We start from the raw sequence: 22,934 nt of genomic DNA on the forward strand, positions 1-22,934 counted from the left end.
GTGACTTGTTTCACATCCTTTGTTTTCTGAAAACTTGTGGTCACTTTTGGATAATCTCAAACACTCTTTCTCTCTTTTGCCTTTTGAATAAGAACCTTCTTTTGTGCAAGTTTGGGAGGTTGTTGAGACTCATCACATGTGATCGTCTTTGACCCTTAAAACCCTAACAACCCCCTTGCTCATTCTCTCTATAAAAGGCGTGCCTCATCCTCTCATATCCCTAAGACTTTTTCTGAGATTTAATCTAAGTTTGCAAATTGTTTTTCAAAGCTTAAAACCGAGTCTTTACTTTGCAAAGCTTTTAAAAGTCTTCAAGTGTTACAATGATGGCTACTGTTACTTTAATATACTAGACTCTCTCACTTATGAATTGTTGATCTTGTAAAGTTGTCCACCTCAATTCTTTTTAAGAATAAGTTAGGGGAAGCTTGATCCTTATAACATTCTTAGTGTGTGTGTAGAGTTTAGGACGGAGTAGTCTTCAACTCTTTGGCAACCGGAGTAGGTTGCGAGTTGGCTTGTTCTAAGAACGGAGTAGTTCTTGAACTTGTGTCACAACCGGAGTAGGTTGTTGTCTTTTTATTGTACGGGTTTTTAGTAGTCGGAGTAGATCACTAAAATAAATCAATAAAAAGTAGATTGGACGTAGGCACTTGAGTTCTTGCCGAACCAATTCAAAAATCTCGTGTTTGATCTTCTTTGTTTTATTCCGCTGTTCTTTATTTTGTTTGCTTTGTTTTGCTTAACTTTCGAAGTCACAGTTCCTCATACTATCACATTTGGTCTGCAGTCTACACTCCATAAACTGAGACAAATAGCTACAGTCAGAACAGTTGTTACTTTCATACTTCAGCAAACACTCATGTTAATACTCGTTTAATCTTGCAATATTATCGAAGTATTCTCTCATCTCTTTCGCTCATACAACTCACTTTAAATTATTAAAGTTGAAGTTAAAATTTTTAAATAGTACCTAATTCACCCCCTCCCCCTCTTAGGTACTTGAATCCATAAACTCAATAATTGGTATCAGAGCCTCGTGCTCTTGATCGAGGCTAATCGCCTTAGAGTTTGATTCGTGGGTAATGGATTCCGAGAAACACTCCAAGATCCCGGTCTTTACCGGTTCGAATTTTGGATGGTGGAAACTCAAAATGGAACATTACATCAAAAGCATAGACTATCAATGTTGGAACATCATCCAAAATGGACCTCTTGTTATTGAGGAAACCGATATCTTAAACGGTTTACCAAAACGAAAGAGGAAAGAAATTACAATGAAAATGACTTCAAACTTGCCGAAAAAAACTCCAAAGCAATGTCGATTCTTCAACGTTGTGTTGGTGAGGGGGAAGTTAGTAGAATCTCTGGATGTCCTACGACAAAATCTATTTGGGATTCCCTTGTACTTGCCTATGAAGGGACGTCCCAAGTAAGAAAACACCGTGTTGACCTTCTCATGCAACAATATGAGATGTTTAGAATGTCAAAGGACGAGTCCATAAATAGTTTCTCTTCACGTTTTTCTTGTATTATTAATGAGCTTAAGAGTCTAGGAAGGAATTTTGATTCCGAGGACATCATTCGAAAAATCCTTCGTAGTCTAACCTCTAAGTGGCAACCCAAGGTCACCGCCATAGAGGAAGCTAAAGACTTGTCAACCCTATCTCTTCATGAACTAATGGGATCACTAATGGCTCACGAGTTTAATCTCGACAAGCATTCTAGTGAATCCTCAAAGGGAAAGAGTCTCGCCCTCACATCCTCTCAAGTGATGGAGAAGATGAGGAGGAAGACGTGTTTGCTATGTTCACAAGGAATCTAGCCGGGTTAGTCAATGGTCAAGGAAACAAAAGATTCACTAATAATTACTCGAAAAAACGCTTTCCTAAGAAACGACCTAACTCCACCGTGGGATGCTTTAAATATGGTGATAAATCTCACCAAATTAAAGAATGACTCAAGTGGGATGATATCTAATCAAAGGAAAGAAGAGAAAAGGTTAAAAAGGACTACAAACATAGAGTCATGAGTGCTATTTGGGGAATGTCCGACTCCGAGGAAGATGAGGAACTCATCGAGGAGGAACTAGAGGCTAAAATGTGTCTTTCAAATCATCTTAAAGAAAAGGTCTCAAAAACCTCAAAAAACGAACACCTAAGATGCCTCATGGCTAATCCCGATGATTCCGAATCCGATTCCGACAACGAGGTAAATCATCTAAAGGCCAAGGCTAGAACTTACTCCAAAGAGAAATTATGTAAGCTTCTTGATCAACTTTTTTATAAGTGTCGGTTTCAAAATGATAAGCTTGAGGTAATGCAAAATGAGATTGAGGAAATCGCTCAAGAGAACTTTAATCTTAAAAATGAACTAAAAGCAACAGACAGCGTCACTGTCACCTCTGAAGCTTATGATGAAGTAAAAAAAGTCAACAAGTTAAACAAACATTTGACTAAAGAACTAGAGCGTCTTAGGATGATCCCAACGGACCTTGAAAATGTCAACACTACCTTGGTGATGCAAATTTCCTCTCTAACCAAGGAACGTGATGATCTTTTGAAGGACAAACATGCTCTTGAAAATGAAGTCTATGACCTTGTGGTTGAGATTGTAGACCTAAGAGAAACAGTGTCTGAGACTGTTGCTTTTGACAAACACTTAGACAAGTCCAAAGAAAAAATTGAATGTTTGGTCAATGAAAACAAGTGTCTAAAAGATGAGGTATCATATCTTAAGAAAGAAATAGAGGTTCTTCATGAAAGGCTTACCTTTCTTCAAAAGGGTATGCCCGAATGTAGACCTTCTAGATCTACTCCTCATCATAGATCCGATGAATTCATTGATCTAAGCAAACGTCTTGATGAGATGACATCTAAGTATGAAGAGTCCAAAGAAAAGATCGGATATCTCGCATCTAAACTCAACAACCACACCCATGACTTCATAGTTGAGAAAAGGCTGTCTTTAAAAAGTGTAAACAATGATGAACTCAAGAGGGAAAAAGAAAAGAATTTGCATCTCCTCTCAAGAGTCAATGACTTGACCAATGAACTTGTAAAAGCCAAAAACATCACTGAAAAATGGGAAGGAAGTCAAACCGTGTTAAACTTTCTCACAAGTCAAACCAAGAGATGTAACAAAGTTGCTGGTTTGGGCTTCAAATGGAACAGTCAGACTGATTGTTGCATCCAGAGGCCTAAAACTGATTTTGGAAGAAGGAAATACGTGGGTCTTCCCGAGTACATTATTTGCAACTATTGTGGAAAGAATGGTCATGTTTTCAATGGTTGTAGAAAAATATTTGAGGACATCAACAAGAACATCAAAATAATAAAGCAAATATAGATTAGGAAAGACACCGTAAGATATGTTGATCACAAAAGGGGACCCAAGTTTGTTTGGGTTCCTAAACTCAAAATCTAATATTGTGTAGGGCTTGGTGAGAGGCGGCCGCAATTGGTACTTGGATAGCGGATGCTCTCGTCACATGACGGGTGATAGAAGCCAATTCCTCTCACTTAAAGCATACAATGGCGGCACGGTAAGGTTTGGTGACAACAAGAAAGGTGAAGTAATTGGCATTGGAAAGGTTGGTAAGTCACCATTACTTTGTGTCGACAACGTGCGGCTTGTCAAAGGTTTGAAGCATAATCTCCTTAGTATTTCTCAACTTTGTGATAAGGGTAATATTGTAGAATTTAGTGCTAATATGTGTCAAATAATTGATGCCACTACTAATGAACTAATACTCGAAGGAAGACGTGTCAAAGACGTGTACGTAACTAATTTGAAAACTCTATCCGGTCACACTATGTCTTGCATGAGTGTAATGAACAATGATCCTTGGTTATGGCATAAAAGGTTTGGTCATGTTAGTACTAAAACTCTTAATACCCTTAAAAGACTCGACTTAGTTGAAGATATTCCTAACATGAATTTTGATTTTGATAAAGTATGTGATGAATGTGCTAGAGGCAAACATGTTAGAAGTTCCTTTAAATCCAAAAGAATTGTGAGTAAATCGCAACCTTTACAACTTCTACATATCGACTTGTGTGGACCAATGAGAACTAGGAGTAGAGGTGGTAGTCGTTATGTGTGTGTCATTGTTGATGATTACTCTAGGTTTGTTTGGGCACTCTTCTTAAGCTCTAAGGATAAGGCATTTGATGAGTTTCTAATTTGGTTAAGAAATATTCAAAACAAACTTGATTTAAAACTTGTTTCAATAAGAACCGATCACGGAACCGAATTCGAAAACTCATCATTTGGTGCTTATTGTGATGACAATGGTGTAGACCATAACTTCTCGGCTCCTAGAACCCCACAACAAAATGGTGTGGTTGAAAGGATGAATAGGACCCTTGAAGGTATGGCTAGAACAATGTTATTATGTAGTAAGTTGCCTAAGAACTTTTGGGCCGAAGCGGTAAATACCGCTTGCTACATTTATAATCGTGTCATGATAAGGAGTATATTGAATAAAACTCCCTATGAATTGCTACGTGGAAGAAAACCCAATATTTCATATTTTAGATGTTTTGGAAGCAAATGTTTTGTTCATAACAATGGTATAAACAACTTGGATAAGTTCGATCCACGTAGTGATGAAGGAGTATTTATTGGCTACTCCGATCATAGCAAGGCCTATAAAGTTTACAATAAACGAACCATGTTGATTGAAGAAAGCATCCATGTCATTTGTGATGAATCTAGTGTTCTTGGACAGGTACAAAACGTGGAAGATGATGATGATGATGATGAGTTTGAGTTTGGTCTTGTTCGAAAGGACTTCGTGTTCGAGGATGTAGAAGCTCCCAATGCTGACTCACAACTGACACAGGGACTGTTACCTTTAAAGGAAGTCAGCAGCTCAGGGGGAATACGTAGCACACCTGCTACTGTTTCTTTTCTGGATGCAACAGACCCAACGACTGTTGCCTCAACCTCCAGAACTGAATCAACCCAAAAAAGTGATGATGAAGATCACTCCAAGCAAAAAGAAACAGTCACTGTGACTGATGCTGTTGAGGGGGAACAAGAAACCGTTGTTCCAAAGAAGTGGAAACATCAAAGCTCTTATCCACTCTCTAATCTCACAAGCAATCTCAACTCGGGAATTCGAACAAGATCATCCCTCAACAATCTCGCTCTTCTCAACGAATATTGTGCCCACAATGCCTTTCTTTCTCAAATTGAATCCTCAAATGTAACAGTCACTCTGACTGATGCAGACTGGTTGCTTGCCATGCAAGAAGAACTCAATCAATTCAAGAGAAACGAGGTATGGCACTTAGTCTCTAGACCGCTTAATCGTACCGTCATTGGTACTAGGTGGGTCTTTCGCAATAAGCTTGATGACTCGGGAGAAATTGTAAGGAACAAGGCTAGGCTAGTGGTGCAAGGTTATAACCAACAAGAGGGTATTGAGTACGATGAAATCTATGCACCGGTAGCTAGACTTGAGGCCATACGATTACTTATAGCTTTTGCGGCTCACAAAGGCATTAAACTCTTCCAAATGGATGTTAAAACCACTTTCTTAAATGGATATTTGGAAGAAGATGTCTTTGTAGAGCAACCACCGGGTTTTGAGAACAATGATTTGCCTAACCATGTTTTCAAATTAGACAAAGCTCTTTATGGTTTAAAACAAGCACCTAGGTGTTGGTATGATAGATTGTCTAAATTTCTTATTGAAAATTGTTTTAAAAGAGGCTCCGTTGACAAAACATTGTTCTTAAAGTCACAGTCAGACGAACTATTGGTTGTACAAGTATATGTTGATGACATTATATTTGGTGCAACAAATGAACTCCTTTACTTATATTTTTTGGAACTAATGAAATCGGAGTTTGAAATGAGCATGATGAGTGAGCTAGGATTTTTCCTTGGGCTCCAAATTAAACAATCAAAAGATGGAATCATGTTCATAAAAAAAAGTACATTAAGGAAGAGCTTAAGAAATTTGGGATGACAAATGGTAGGTCACACGATACACCTATGGTAGCCGGGTCCAAATTGGACAAAGATGAACTCGGTAAGAATGTTAGTGAAAAGGTGTATAGAGGTATGATAGGCTCACTTCTCTACTTGACCGCAAGTCGTCCCGACATTCTCTTTAGCGTTTGTTTATGTGTTAGGTTCCAAGCAAATCCGAAAGAATCCCATTTTAAAGCCGTTAAACGAATTCTTCGGTATTTGATTGGAACACAAAATCTCTACTTATGGTATCCCTTACATTGTCCTTTTGATCTCATAGGCTTTTCGGATGCGGACTATGCGGGGTGCACGGTTGATAGAAAGAGTACCTCCGGAATTACAACATTCTTGGGTCCTTGTTTGATTTATTGGGGCTCAAAGAAACAAAACACGATATCTCTTTCAACGGCCTAAAGCGAGTATGTTAGTGCCGCACATTGTTGTTCTCAACTCCTTTGGGTAAGACAACAACTCTTGGATTTTGGTATTATTTTTGACTCTGTTCCCATAATGTGTGATAATATGAGTGCAATAAATATTTCCAAAAATCTTATTCAACACTCTAAAACCAAACATATTGATATACGTCATCATTTCATTCGTGATCATGTGGAGAAGGGACATGTTAGACTTATCTTTTGCAAAACCAAAAATCAAATTGCCGACATTTTCACTAAGCCACTTGCAAGAGAACATTTTGAGAAATTTAGACTAGAAATTGGGTTAATTAATTGCTTGTGATTTTTAGTGTGAGTTTTGCTAATTTCCTTAATTGATTAAACTAAAATGGACATATGTTCTTAAGTGTTCTAAGTGCATTCATATCATTTTTAGACCAAAAATTGACACCGTATTCGTGAGTCGATAATCACTCAACCTCATATCTAAAATTACGTTTATATTATGATATCTTGCTTTTTATCTCGAGTGATTAATTTAATTAAATTGGGCTAACTACCCTTACTTCCCTCATTTATTGTTTGGGCCATTTACTCCCTCAACCCACCGTCCAAAAACTCCCATAACCCTGTAGATACCTCATTTCTGCACCTCCCGCAAACCACCCGGTGATGATTGGGCCGCATGTTTGATTCGCGGAACGATTTGTGACAGTTCGTAAGATTATCGTCAAGTGATTGCTCAAATATTAAATTTCGACCTCTTAGTTGTCATCTACGTCCCGATACGGTCGTTTTGGCAGTAATTAGAGTACATTCGGAGTCCGGGTCAAAAACCGTCTCCATTTTCTCGATAATCATTAAATCCCGAGTCGGAATGTTCTGGAATGTTCCGGATATTTCTATTCCATATTTCATAAATTCTATCTTTTGGCAAATAATATCCCGTAATATTCATAAGATAATCGAATTATTTCCGTCCTACCATAACTCGTACGCGAAATCTTTCTTCAAGGAGGAAACCTCCCGGGAATAGACGCAAGCCAGTCTTTGCGCCTCTTCCAAGAGACGCAGTTTGATGGGCCGCGCGCTCTTCCCAGCCCTTCTTTGCATGTCTTACGTATCTTTTTTCATATCTTTCCGAGATTCACTTCCAAAGAGTCTCCGAAACCCTATTCCTCCACGTGATTAGTATAAATAGGAGCCTTCATTCCTCATATTTCTCACGCGAGTGTCCGCCCTTCTCTTCTCCCTTTGCATTCTAGACTTTGTTCTTACTAATTGGCGCCTACGTGCTTGGACTTCCGACCACGTAAGCTCGGATCCTTCCGGGTACCAGCCTCTCCGTTGCATGACCGACCAATTTGACCAACTACACTCAATCAACTTAAATTAATCAATCGTTTTCCTCTTACGAGGGCACTCTCTTTGCATTCGTGTCGAGCATTCACTAGTCGATATCTTAGTTCATCTCGTTTCACAACATGTAAGTCCGAGGGTGTATAATCCTCTTTTATTTATTGTATTTTATTTATCGTATCATCGTTGTAAGATTTATGTCGAAAACACCATTAAAACGATTTCCAAAACCGTGCTTTAAGACTCGTTTTTGCGGATTTCCAAGAGATGGACGTCGAGAAAAGACGCAAGAATCGCCGCCTCTTCGAAGGAGCGCAGTTCCTGCTGCGCCTCTTCGTGAGGCTGCCGTAGTTCCTGCTTCTTTTCTTCTTCTTCGTCCTCTGTAATTCGTGTGTTTGTTATTTGTTTCGTTTATTTTCTTTAATTATTCATCACAATAGTTTAATATTCACATGTATATTATATCATATAATTCATCATTCATTAATATGTTTTAATTATCACAAATCCGACTTAAATCCCTTATAATTCATATTTGCGGGTTTTCGTCATTAAATTCAAACCCGGGTTTTAGAGATTCAATTTGTTCATATTGAGTTTCTGGAATTCGTCATTGATATAATTTTCATCTGCTTATTCGCATATTCGTTGTATATCGTCATATTTAGCCTAATTGACTTATTTCAACAGAGGACTCATTAATGTTTCCATCATAATTTCATGTAAATAATCCGTTTGCATCCGTCTCATCCATGTTTATCGCTTTCATGACCATCATTGACATGTAATAAAAGTATTAATCACTTTCATCCGAGTAAATAATTTAATCGATCCATAAAATTACCAATTAACATTAACGATTTGCGCTTCCATACTTCACGGCCCGAACTCACCCTTGGAAACAGTACGCAAAGAATCGCCGCGCCTCTTCCGGGGGCGCAGCTATCTTTGCGCTTGTTCCAGATGATTTCTGTCCCTGAACTCCGTTTCTGCCTTGACCTAGTTTAATTAGTCCACGTATTAACTAACTAATATCCGTAATATCGCTAATTCCTGTTCGTTAATTTATTTCTTTTTATTCTTTTATTCTTTTTCTCAAATTATCCGTTTTAAAGGTATTTTCGACATAAATCGCCTATTCCAATGTAATTAATGTAATTTTCATTATTGTAATTTATGATTATTGTATTTCTTTTATCATTTGTATGTTTCCACATGTAAATCAACATTAAATTCCAACTTCGACCCAATTGTATGCTAATTACGTGTCAACCGACTTAGTTAATTCTCACATGCTAGGATTAAAACTTGGATGTTGCATTGCATGCATATACTCGACGATATATCAAGTACGAATAACTTCCCTAATCATTAGTAGAGGCCGCTATCGAGGCGGACGGGATTAGGTGTTCGATCAAAAGAGCTTCCTAATACGTACCCTCACCCCTTACTCCAGATCTCCGTGAGCACCCGTGTTCATTGGCATCCACGAGAGTCATTCTAGACATAGAATGCTAAGGGTAACGATTGCTTAGTGTTCATGTCACTACTTTGTGTCTTGACATGACACGAGGTATTCGAACGGTTCCAATTTCCCATAAAAATTGGTGGCGACTCCTTACAAAATGCAAACGCTTGTTTTTCGACCTTCACCAAGCGCCCCGTGGGGCGGCCGCTGTCCACGCTTGGCGACTCCTGGGATAATACACTTACGTGTAGCAAGGGTGAAACTTGAACAAGGTTAGGGAATAAGTTTGTACAAGACAATTGTCGGTTTTCATAACTCGGTCTTCCTAGATCGTTTATTCGGCCTTCCTAGGCCCAACCCAACCCATTCGACCAATCGTCCCGTCTAAACGGTCCTAATTCTTATTTGGGCCTAAGGATGGATAGCGATTGACGTCATCCATACCATGATGCTTACTCTTGTTTGTATCAAGGGCCTTCACTACTTGAGGAAATGGACTAGGAATCGGCCTTACTCTTGTTTGGCACGAGCCTCTCCATAGACTTCGGGTTTGATGGTTCGGTATGGCAACCTACCCTTAAACCAAAACCCTTCTAAATGCACTCGATCCCGTTATAATGCCTGTATAAATGTGTAAACCCTACGTGATCACCACTTCTAAACAAAACCATGACGAATTTTCAAAAAAAATCAAAATCCTTATTTTCAAACAAGAATTTCGAAATAGGGCCTTCAATTAGCGCAAAATCCGGTCGAAACTCCGTCCGATTGTCGTGTCAAAATTCGGGCCACAAGCCCATTTCAAACCTCACTTCGAGTCCACTCCTACAACTACACTACAGTTGACTAGGACACACATTTTCAAAGACCTTGTCTTTCTTCAAAATCCACTCAACACAAGTGGCACACACCCACTTCACGAGTCAAAACTTTTCCTCTTTTAGCAAGTGTGATAGAATGGTCGATCGTGTTTTGATTTGTCGCCGATCTCTTATCCAGTTTCCAAGATGCCCGGATCAAGCGATGAAACAAACCTCCAGCAAATTCAAGAGAGTAATGATCGAATCCTAGCCGCGCTAGCCCAAATGCGAATCACTCAAGAACAAACCTATGACCGCCTTGAACTTATCGAAGGCCGTATCTTTGATGTAGAGGGAAGGTTGCCTCCCCTTAAAGGTGAAGTACTACGTTTTTCCGATGACGAGTCTAAAGATGAGAATCCTATCATAGGAACAACTGCAGCCGAGAAGAGACTCCAATACCTAGAGGAGCAATTGATGTACCTTAAGGGGGATGACATTTATAGGGAAAACAATCGCAAATATGAAGCCGTCAATTCCAAATTGCCAACTAACTTTAGCATGACGGATATCCCTAAATTTAAAGGACATGAGAACCCTTTGAACCACATCCGCGCCTTCAAGGATTACATGTCTATCAAAGGCATCAAACCCGAGATGTTCTTAAGGATCTTTCCTTCATCTCTTGACACCATTCCGAAGCAATGGTTCTACGCTTTAGATCACAAAAAGGTCGCTACTTGGGAAGACGCCGCAATCGAGTTCTCGAAACAATACGCGGATAATGCCGAGATCCAAGTCAACATGCGTACTCTAGAGGTTCTTACCCAAAATGACAAAGAAGGATTCACCGACTTCCTAAGTAGGTGGAGGAAGACTAGTACTCAACTAGTTGAACGCCCGGATGAGGCTACTCTTCTGGAAAAGTTCGTGGATAATCTCAAGCCCATATATGCCAACCATTTGAGATATCAACACATCAAGACTTTCAAGGACTTAACTGTACTAGGGACGCGAATTGAAGATGACATCCGTAAAGGACTCTTGTCCAAAACGGTAGGTAGAGGATATCAAGGGTCCACAAGTCGTTCATACGGCTCTACTAGCAAGACCGACGAAGTCAACCTTCTCGAGCCATCCAAGAAAACTACTCCACCAAGGAAATTCACAAACCTTGGGGATACGTACTCCAACGCTCTAAAAAGGCTAATGAAACAAGGTAAACTCCAACCCATTGGACCTACTCCCGAACCCGAAAGGAAGTCCAAATTCTGGGATGAAAATTCCTACTGTGAATACCATAGGGGCAAAGGGCACGACACATAAAAATGCTACAAGTTGAAACACGTGCTTCAAGACATGATTGAAGATGGTCGACTTCCAATTCCACCAGGAGGTAAGCCCAACAACACTCAGAATCCCCTTGGAGTTCTAGTGATTACAAGTGATGAATCTACCTTGGATTGCTCACACCTCATTTCTCCCACCGAAAATGAAATTCATGCAATTGAGAAAGAAAGGCTCTACTCCACTATCTCCCCTACCATTTCCGACTTCATCACATGGGCAAGGAATGTAGATAGACAAGTGTGGGAACTAGAAAACATGGTAACGACCTTGCGCAATCCCAACGCAATACCTAAAGAACGCGTACCATTGATCTTCTCTCAAAATGCCACTATGCAAGAAGTAGTCACCGTGGTTGATAAACTAGTCGATCAAATCATACGACTAGAAAGTGACATCATGAGAATGAAGGAACTAGCTGCAGTCAATGGGGTTTGGGCCGATGATGATGAAGACGAATACCTCATTGAAAACTCCTTAGTCAAGGAAATAGTCCAAAATGGTGAAGACCAAGATGTGGATCACCTAACTCGTTCGGGTCGCCCATATCAAAGCACTACCCAAAACGGTCCAACCAACGTCATCACACCAAATGACAACGAAGATGACCCCACTGATCATTTGCTCAAGCAATTACAGAAGTCCAAGGCTGATCTTTCAGTCTGGCAACTAGTGGCAAGCTCATTTCCGCTTCGCCAAGCTTTACTGCAAGCTTTGGCTAAATTGAATGTAGCACATAACTCCACTCCTGAAGATGTAGTCAACTTGGTCTTCCAAGAATCACCGAAGCTAAGTAATCCTATTACTTTCTCAGATGAAGACTTGCCACCTTTTGGCGCTAGTCACAACCTTGCTCTATACATCACTGTCATTTGTCTAAAGAAGAATGTGCCAATGACTTTGGTAGATGATGGCTCCGCGGTCAACGTCATACCCCTCAAAACGGCATACAAGCTAGGCATGAAGGAGTCGGATTGGACTCCTACAAATCAAGGTGTTCGTGCATATGACGGTACACGACGAAAAGTGGTTGGACTTGCTAGCCTAACCATAGCCACGGGACCGATTGAACGAAATGTTAACTTCCAAATAGTGGACATCGAAGCTTCATTCAACATACTTCTGGGAAGGCCTTGGATTCAGGCTTCCAAAGCGGTAACATCCACCCTTCATCAAAAGATCAAGATCCCACTAAATGGCAAAGTTGTGACGATCACTTCGTCACCCATCAAGGCAATAATCGAGAAACAATCAAGCAATCAAGTCCTTGCAGATCCCATATACGAACTTGGGGGCTTCCAAAGTGTGAATGTCATAGAAAGTGAGTTGGCACCCTTATACTATAATCCCTACTCCAACTTGGTGGTCAACCACATACTCAAATCTCAGGGATACTTCCCTGGAATGCCTTTGAACCCAATTCGGAAAAATACCTTCGCACCATACAAGGAAGGCAACTCGACAAGGATACCACTTGGACTAGGGTACAAACCCACAAAAGAGGAAGTTCTCGAAATGCTCGCTCAAGTCCAAAATCGCAAGCACGTGGGAGTCCAAATGAGACCATATCTCCCTACTCTAAATGGGTACTTCGTTCAAGAAGGAAGTTCAGAACTCTTTCACGGATTTCCCGAACCTTGGCATTATCTTGAGAGGAAGTTAGCCGGAATCGAGATCTTTCACGATTGCTACTTCATTCCTTCCGAAACGGTTCCTACCGTCAAAACCCGTCAAGCACCTTGCTTCGACGAACAAGCCGTTAGCCTATTGTTTGGAGAAGATCGATTCATTAGGGCCACGCAGGATGAGATCATTACTATGATACTTCAGGATGATCGCTTCAACCCCACCGCATTGATCACAGAAATCGACACAAAGCAGCAGAAAGGATGGAGGAAATCTATCAAATGGACCAACAACCAAGGAAGACTCTTCAAGCTCACTACTGGAGAAGGAGAGATGTTCAAAGGAGAACCAGAAGACGACGAGTTCGAGTCAGAGTCGGAGTCGGAGTCAGAGTCGGAGTCTAGAGAAGTCATTAGAGAGTCTACTCCTGTTGTCATCCCCACTCCCTTCGTTTCTCCTAGCTTAGCCTCGAGTAGTCACGGTAGTTCGGGAAATGCCCCAACTCATCGTTCCTTTGCCACCACCGACCATGGATCGGTTGGCTTTTTTGTTTCGACTTTACTCAAATCTTAATATGAATAAATCGGGTTCTCGCTTACTCTCTGTGTTCTTTCGAGTGCAATGTCATTTTATGATGATACTGAGGATGACCAAGACCCGGACTTGACCGAAATACCTCCCTACGTAGCCAAAGAAATATTACAAGAAGGGGAAGGGGGACCAATAATAGAAGATACCGAACCCATCAACGTAGGAACCGAACTAGAACCCAAAGAACTTAGGATAGGGACTACCTTGAGCTCCACCGAAAGGGCCGATTTCATAGACCTCCTAAATGAATTCAAAGACGTTTTCGCTTGGTCCTACAAAGACATGCCAGGGATCGACAGGGATATCGCCGAACATAGGATTCCGATTAAGCCAGGTTTCAAACCCGTGAAATGAAGCTTGACGAATGAGAACAGAATGGGCTCTAAAGATTAAGGAAGAAGTTGACAAACAATTCAAAGCCGGGTTCATCAAAGTTTCCGAGTATTCTGACCGGGTAGCTAACATAGTACCCGTACCCAAAAAGGATGGGAGAATCCGTGTTTGTGTTGACTTTAGGGACTTAAACAAAGCGAGTCCAAAAGATGACTTTCCTCTACCTCACATTGACATATTGGTGGACAATACTGCAGACCACGCATTACTATCCTTCATGGATGGATATGCGGGTTATAACCAAATCAAGATGGCCATGGAAGATATGCACAAGACCGCATTCGTCACCCAATGGGGAACATATTGCTATACAGTAATGCCATTCGGATTGATCAACGCCGGAGCTACATACCAACGCACCGCAACTACACTCCTACATGACATGATGCACAAAGAAGTTGAGGTATATGTAGATGACATGATCGTCAAGTCCAAGGAAAGAGAGGGACATATTGCAAACCTTCGCAAATTCTTCGCAAGGCTACGAAAGTACAACATGAGACTCAACCCCAAAAATGCACATTTGGGGTAACATCCGCAAACTCCCGGGATACGTCGTCACCAAAGAGGTATAGAAATAGATCCTTCCAAAATCAAAGCTCGATCGAAATGCCACAACCTCAAACGAAAAAGAAGTCGAGGATTCCCGGGAAAGGTACAATATATAAGTCGATTCATATCGAAACTTACAATGATTTGTGAGCCTATCTTCAAGAAACTCAAGAAAACAGACCACACCATGTGGGATGATGATTGTCAAAAGGCGTTCGACCGAATCAAGGAGATATTGGCTAAACCACCAGTGCTCATGCCGCCACAACAAGATCAACCTCTTGGTTTATATCTCACAAGAATCGAAACCGCCATGGGTGCCATGTTGGCTCAAACTGTAGGAAGCGAAGAAAGAGCTATTTACTATCTAAGTAAGAAGTTCCTGGAATATGAGTGCAAATACTCGCAACTCGAAAAGACATGCCTCGCTCTTGTGTGGGCAACGAAGAAGCTACGTCACTACATGCTTAGCTACTCCGTCAAGATATACTCCAAAATGGATCCAGTCAAATACCTCTTCGAGAAACCCGTCCTCAATGGACGTCTGGCAAGATGGACTCTGATGCTCTCAGAATTCGACCTCAAATACGTGCCACTAAAAGTCATAAAAGGTCGCGCCGTCGCCGAATTCTTCGCAGAAAATCCCATCAACGACGCACAAACCATAGATACTTGGTCATTTCCCGACGAGGATATACTTCAAACAGATGTAGACTCCTGGGACCTATACTTTGATGGAGCATCAAACTTAAGAGGATTCGGAATAGGAGTGTTGCTCATTTCTCCTGAAGGTGAGCATACACCGATTGCTGTCAAACTCGACTTCGAGGTGACAAACAACGCCGCAGAGTACGAAGCTTGTCTCATTGGGCTACAAGCGGCAGTAAGCTTAGGCATTAAAAAACTCCGAGTACATGGGGACTCATCGCTGATCATCAACCAAGTTACAGGATCTTGGAAAATCCGAAGTGAAAGCCTCGCACCCTATCAGGCTAGGATAGACCAAGTGGCTCAATTCTTTGATCACGTAACCTACTTACACCTACCTCGGGAGGAAAATCAATTTGCAGACGCTCTTGCGAAACTTGCATCCTTGATAAATATGCCAGATCACATGATAGGCATGCCCTTGTGTATCGAACGACGGTCAGAACCGGCTTATGTCAACCAAATCACCGACGAAGAGGAAATCGCACAGGGAACCCTGGTTCCGAGCAATCCCTGAATTTCAAGCTTAATGGTACCTATCCACCGGATATGGACAAAAGGGGACAACGTGCTATACGCCTATTAGCTTCCCAATACATCCTGATGCAAGGAGAGTTATACAAAAGAACACCTCTTGGTGTAGTCCTACGTTGCCTTGATCATTCACAGGCACGAAAGGTGATGGAAGAAGTCCACGACGGAGAATGCGGTCCCCACATGAGTGGGCCTATGATGGCAAAGAAAATCACACGTTTAGGGTATTATTGGACCACAATGGAATCCGATTCCATCAAATACGTGAGACATTGCCACAATTGCCAAATCTTCGGGAATGTACAACATGTCCCTCCTTCGTTGCTATACACGATGACATCTCCTTGGCCATTTTCCGCATGGGGAATTGACATAATCGGAAAGATAACCCCAGCCGGAACAGGAGGTCACTGGTTCATTCTAGTTGCGATTGACTATTTCACCAAATGGGTAGAAGCAGCTTCCTACACTGGTCTTACGGCTAAAAATGTGGCAAAATTCATACAAAACAACATCATCTGTCGATATGGTTGCCCACATGAGATCATTAGTGATAATGGGTCACACTTCCAAGCTGAAACCGAGCAATTGCTAGCCAAATATAAGATTAAGCATCACCACTCTTCGCCCTATAGACCACAGACTAACGGCGCGGTAGAGGTGGCAAACAAGAATGTTGTCACAATTCTCAAGAAAATGACTGACAACTACAGAGATTGGCCAAGCAAGATACCTTTTGCCCTATGGGGGTACCGTACATCAGTTAGGACGCCCACTGGGGCTACTCCTTTCTATTTGACCTACGGCATGGAGGCCGTACAACCAGTCGAACTAGAAATACCATCCTTGCGTATTCTACTCGAAAGCCAAATCCCTGAAGCCGATTGGAAGAAGGATAGATATGAAGAACTCATCCTCCTGGATGAACGTAGGCTACGCGCCTTACATAATGTCCAAACATATCAAGCACGTATCAAACGAGCTTTCAACAAAAGGGTTAGGCCAAGAAACATCAAAGAAGGAGACTTAGTACTCAAATCGGTTAGAGCTCTTTTACCTGTCGACCCAAGGGGAAAATTCAAACCTAATTGGGCCGGACCATATCTAGTCAAATCCATACTCCCAGGGGGTGCGGTTAGAATCACAGACCTAGATGGGAATGAGTTTTCAAACCCCACAAACCTTGACCAACTGAAACGATACTATGCCTAGAATAGGACCACACACGCGCCTCGCGTAAACCCATGTGTCGCTCCTGTGGCACTAAATAAACGGCCCCTGGCCCAGCTGAAATAAGCTAAGTGTCACTATGCTCTTGTATTTTGACAATTTTGTCATCCTCATATCATCAAATAAACTAAATTCGCACCTTGAGAACAAGCAAAAGCTCACGCTTAGTTTCTATGTTCATTACAAGCTCTTGCTTCGAACAATTATTCTTTTACATTTACTCGAACTACGCGCAAGGGTTTGATTTCGCTTTTTTAAGTGAATACGTAGGCAATCCTTCACAGGATTCAACCCATTATACCTAAAATGTAAATAGAAGGACATTTGCGTTGCATTTGAAATTCGACAAGAATAATAAAAGAAAATCACAACGGTTTCATAACCATTCAACCTTTTTTATTCCATTCGCTTTCTAATAATAATAGTACGTTACATAATAAAAATAGAATAGGCTAGGATTCTAAAAATCCCTCCTTTTTTTATGACAACAATAATAATAATAATCAAATAATAAATAAGGACTCGGGCTATTCCTCCATCTTCCCCTTGCCCTTGTCACTCTTGTCATATTTCTTGTCACGACCTCGAGCCGGCGCTCTTGCACCACTTCAGACCTAATCACCAACGGTCTTTCTCGAGGCCCGACTCTTCCGTTCTTGCCAACCACCATTTCCGCAACAGAGTAGTCTTTGATTTCTTGAAGGGTGAATGACCTGAAACCGGCTTCTTCTTCTCCCTCTCGTCGATGCTTCTCCTTCTCTTTCTCTCCCTCACGCACCTTGTAGTCAACAGGTTCGCGTTTCCTTAGTCTCTCGCGCTCTTCCGAAGTCGCAGCCTTTCTCCACCTCCGATAGGAATCCGACACCCACAAAGCATTGGCGGAGAAACTCAAGAACCACATGTTTCTTTGGGCCCATTTGATAGCCCACTCTCTTGGCTCTCGTAGTAAGCGCCATAGCAATGCATGGGACGGTGTCAAGCCTCGGGATCGTCAAATCTTCAGCCCAACTTGCCTCATCAATCTTTCCGGAAAGATGCATACCATGAACTCCGGTCCGAATGCGCACGGACCTAGTGGGATCCAAAGAAGACACTCCAGTGACGGACTTGAGGTGCCACCACGGTACAACCCACCTAATCAACGGCCATCATCATTCTTGACTTGTTCTTCCAATAGTCACAGACCCCGGTGAAGTCCACCATGTACAACCGCGTCCTCATCGCAATCATACGGGAATGATAGGAAAGTGCATGAACCGGGGCTCGAGCGGTCGGACCGTTCCATAAGCCAAACCTACCAAAAGCGGGTTTTAGACACCAAACAACAAAAAAAAAAAATGAAAAAAAAAAAAAAAAAAGAAAAAAAGGAATGATGTCTCTTACCCGCAAAATGACGGGACTCCCCAAGAACGGCAGATCGCGGTTGGATTTCCTATTATCCAAACCCAAGATGATCTCCCTAAGCATAAACAAGCTGGGCTCTGCGCACTCCATTTGCTCAATAAGACCCAAAAGACGGGGATCACCTCTCAAATCTTCATCAACGTGTCCTTGGAAGACATACAAGTGCGAAAACAAAAGCCAAATGCCCTCCTCCTGGCAACATGGGAAACAGTAGGGTCGGCCATGTTAATGAATCGGTCTACAAAATCCAACATTCTCACGCCTTTCGGGGTAACTAGACGATCCACCTCAAGTCCGTCGGTCCAAGCAAGTCTCCGAATTTGCTCTTATACCCTTGTGAAGTGGAAGGAATGGCGGTAAATGTTCGGATCCCATCCACCAATAGCAGACTATTTCTTCAGAAATGGGCAAATGTCACCTCCGGGAACGCGAAAACATGATAATTCGGGTCCCAATAGTCAAGGCAAGCATCCAAGAACGGTCTTACAATCTTAATGAGTTTCAAACTCAACAAAGACCCAAGGTTATAAGCACCCATGTCGTGCTTCTCCACATTCGAAAACTCGTTGGTCCATTCCTTCAGACGGATCTCCAAAGTATTCATGATGACAATTTTCTCTTGAAGATTTATTTCGAGAGTTTTATGTGAATAGACGAGGAAGAGATGGAAGAATTGTGTGAATTAACGCCTCGTCGACGCTTCTATTTATACTAATTGCTGTTTCCAAAAATCCGCCAGAACGGACCAACTTGGGAACAGGCGCAGCGCCTGCTGCGCCTCTTCAAAGGGACGCAGCTCATGCTGCGCCTCTTCCCCAAGCTCACTTCTGTGATTTCCGCATTTGGATCTTTCCTAATTCTATAACGAATAATTTCCTATTCGTACGGGATTTTATTTTGGTAAATACGAGCAGTTTACCATGTTTCAAGTTTCCTATTTTCGCGGGCACGCATTTCGAGGCGACATCGACACCTTCGCCATTTCATGACACTCAAACTTTTTATTCTTAGGAAATAAATTTCATTTTTTTATTTTTTAGGAAGTAAATTTCATTTTCTTTTTGGGAAACAATTTCCTTTTGTTTTCATTTCAACATTTCATTTCTACACTTACAGATTTCTCTTTTTTCTTTTTTTTAGGGGGTAACCTTCCCTACCGTCCGGTCATTTCCGACAAAATTTTTGCATTTTTGCATTTTTTTCGTGCTCTTTCGAGTCTCATTTTGCGCTGGTCAAAGGCCAAATGTATAAAATGTATGTTTTGCGTGATTTCTATGTAAATTTCGGCAGCACGACGGCGTAAACCGTTATCTATCAAACCTGTTCAAGAACTAACCTGCAGATACAAGCAACACAACCCAGCAGCAAAGGCACTCGGACCATCGTATATACAAATGTACAAGCAACCGGGCTTGCGCCCAAACAAAGTCCAAAGTCCAAGCAAACTGGGGGCTTGCTCCCCAAACAAAGTCCAAAAATGTTCAAAATCAGATGTCCAAATGTACAAAACTACACAAAACTACTGCTGGGCACCCTCCAACTCAACAACCCTCGCCGTAAGAGCGTGAATCTCGGCATCCCGAAACTCGAGCTCCTCAACAAGCGAGTGTCTCCTCCCGAGATCGGGTCAACTCTCGCTCCGACTCACGACCAGCCTATAAACAAGTAAATTGGCTCATGTCAATCAATTCAAACAAAACGAAAATCAAAAATCAAAAGAAATCAAATGAGGTTCATACCTGACGACCTCGACCACCGACGAGTGCCTCGATGGCGGTAGCTCGTAGCCGGTTGGCCACCCTCCATAGTGCCACGAACCGAGATGGCGCGACTGCATTTCAAAAGAAATTCTCGGTAAATTGAACAAGTTCAATCAAATGTGTTCTTACACGAAAGGTATATAAGCTGGAGGCTCACCCTCCGAATCGAGATCTTGCCGATCGTCTAGACCGGATCCCAAATCACGCTACGTCAAAGTCACGCAGCTCGGAGATCGTCGTCCTCCCGGTCGCGTCGATGTACTCAAGAGTCTCGGGGTACTGCGGGGCTCGATGCCCGCCGCCTCGACCTCCTGCAAGGACAAATAATTCTCATTAATCGACGATCTTTCGTCGTAATTCTCAAAATCAAATCAAGGAAAAGTAAAAGATACTCACCACTACGGCGATCGCCAACCTCCCGTAAAGGGACGCCGAGTAGTCCTCGCCGGGAGAAGAAGGTCGTCGCCACGGCACCAGCCAGTCCGCTCCCTCTCGGCCTCGGTGGCTCCCCGAACATCGTCCTCGGAGGATCAACGGGAACCGTCAACGCGTCCCGAGAGCACTGGCGAGCCAAACGCTCGCCCAGATACCACACAGGACCCATCGACGTCCACAACAAAGAACCGACTCGGGCTCCTAGGTCGAAGGACCTCGGCGACAAGAGGAGGCACTCCAGCGTACTCCGCCCAAGTGTCAGGCACCCACTGCGACAAGATAAGGCAAAGATCATTCCTATGATCAAGTGAAAGCAAAGGATAAGAAATATAAATGAATACGAGTGGGATACTCACGCCGCTCACCAAGGGCGTTCACGTCCCGCCGGTAGACATTGTGCGAAGAGCGCTTGCTCTTCGTCCGGCACATCACCCAATCCCTCACCACGGGATAGGCCTTCTCCAGTGGCTCCGTCCTCTTGGGCGCAAGACTCGGGAAGTAAGAGTACACCACGCACGCCCGTAGAATGAATAATCAATGACGATCTTTCGTGATTTAATAAAGAAAGGAATTTACCTTGGTCTAAAGGAAGGTTCATACCTCCAACAAGTAGTCCGGTCCGACGGCGCCAGGAGAAGTCCCCTTCTCCATCAACTCCGGACGAACCATGGCCCTCATGAAGCGGATGAGGACCGCAAAACCAAGAAGACCCGGTCCCGGCGTCCTAGGGAACTCGGGTCGAAAGAAAGGGAAGAAGCTTCGTCGATAGCCTCTCGCCCTTGTCTCCGAGGTAAATCGAAGACAGGAACCACCAAAGCCACAAACGAGCCCTCTGCTCACCAGTGTCAAGGAGGAGGAGGAGCCTCCCTCCCATCGATCGTCACCGGCCACGGGGTCTTCCCCGCAGTAGTCTCGGACGTAGGTGCTGGGTACCAAACCCGATCGCAACACCTTCGGCGACAAGTTCCAGCCGATCAATCTCCTCGCCTCGGCCGAATCCGCCCTCATAGCGGTCTCCGGCCACACCATCTCCTCGGTCCCACACGGCGGACCCGGAAAATCATGCCGTAATCCTCCAAAGTGACTCCCACCTCACCGAAAGGCAGGTGAAACGTGGAAGTCGTATCCCAGAATCGTTCCAAGAAAGCGCGGACCAGGCTAAGGTTAGCCGCAACTTCCTCTTCACGATATCCCTCCGGACCGAACCAGAGGACCGAACGCTCCACGCTCGATCATGGCCCTCTCCTCCGCCGAAACAGTAGCTCGTAGTGCTCCATCGCTGTCGTGTAACCCGAGAATGACCTGATGTTCTCGGCCTCCTATAATGATTTGAAACAAAGCTATCTTTAGTTTTGGCTGAAATTTGAAAGAAATTTGAACTAAAAGAATGAAAGAGGACAGGTAATGAGTAGTGAATTCCTATTTACCGTGGCTCTTCACCGTCCCAGTAGGACGGTGACCCTCTGCAGCCCACACGAGGTGCCTACTCTCCCGTGTCTCGGCCACGCAGAGCTCCTCTCGGTGACGACCTCCTCGCCCGACGTTGGCCCGTCTCGGGATCTCCTCCTCCTCGACGGCCTCCTCCTCGTGAGCCTCGTCTCCGGTGGCCATCACCGCGGCGGTGAAGGCACGCTCTAAAGCCTCCTCAACGATCGGCGTCTATCTCCATGGGAGTCCTCCCAGAAGTAGAAGCCTCATCACCTGCAATGTTAAAGTAAATTCAGGCCGCGTCACATGACGACAAGCCTTTGTTAAGGAGTTTTCGAGCCTTGAGCCACAAAACGCCCTTTCCATGCCATCTTTGGCCATATTCCCGCCAACCCAATCACTCATGTGATAAATTGGGTCAAGTCAAGTCACATCAAAGCCTAGTTCCGGGTTCAAGTCGAAAATTCGCGAATTCCGCCATAACGGCGATTATGCCCTAGAAAGGTGTCCTGAAAAAGTTGTCACAAACCAAAATTTCGAGATGGTAGAAAGTTTACCCATAATCCAAGGATCCCAAATACCAAATTTCATCGCCAATGGGCATTCCTAAGGCTATTTTCGAAGCAATTTACGGTTCAGCTGTAAAACCGTCTCAAAATTCATTCAAAGGCTCAAAACTCGATGAAAATTTGAAGCAAATACATGGTTATGTTCCTAACATTGCCTACTATCCGTTTCTAACATCAATTTGGCATAGCAAATCCATTTGGGGGAAAAGCCCCAAATTTTCGATCAAAAGGGTCGAAAACCCTAGTTTTCGCGGCTCAAAATTCAACAAATGTAGATGATTAATGCAAGATTGGAACACATACCTCGATTAGTCATGTTCAATGTAAGATTTTGGATCAAACCTCGA

The sequence above is a fragment of the Silene latifolia genome, chromosome Y (assembly GCF_048544455.1).
Source record: "Silene latifolia isolate original U9 population chromosome Y, ASM4854445v1, whole genome shotgun sequence".
Taxonomy (NCBI): Eukaryota; Viridiplantae; Streptophyta; class Magnoliopsida; order Caryophyllales; family Caryophyllaceae; genus Silene; species Silene latifolia.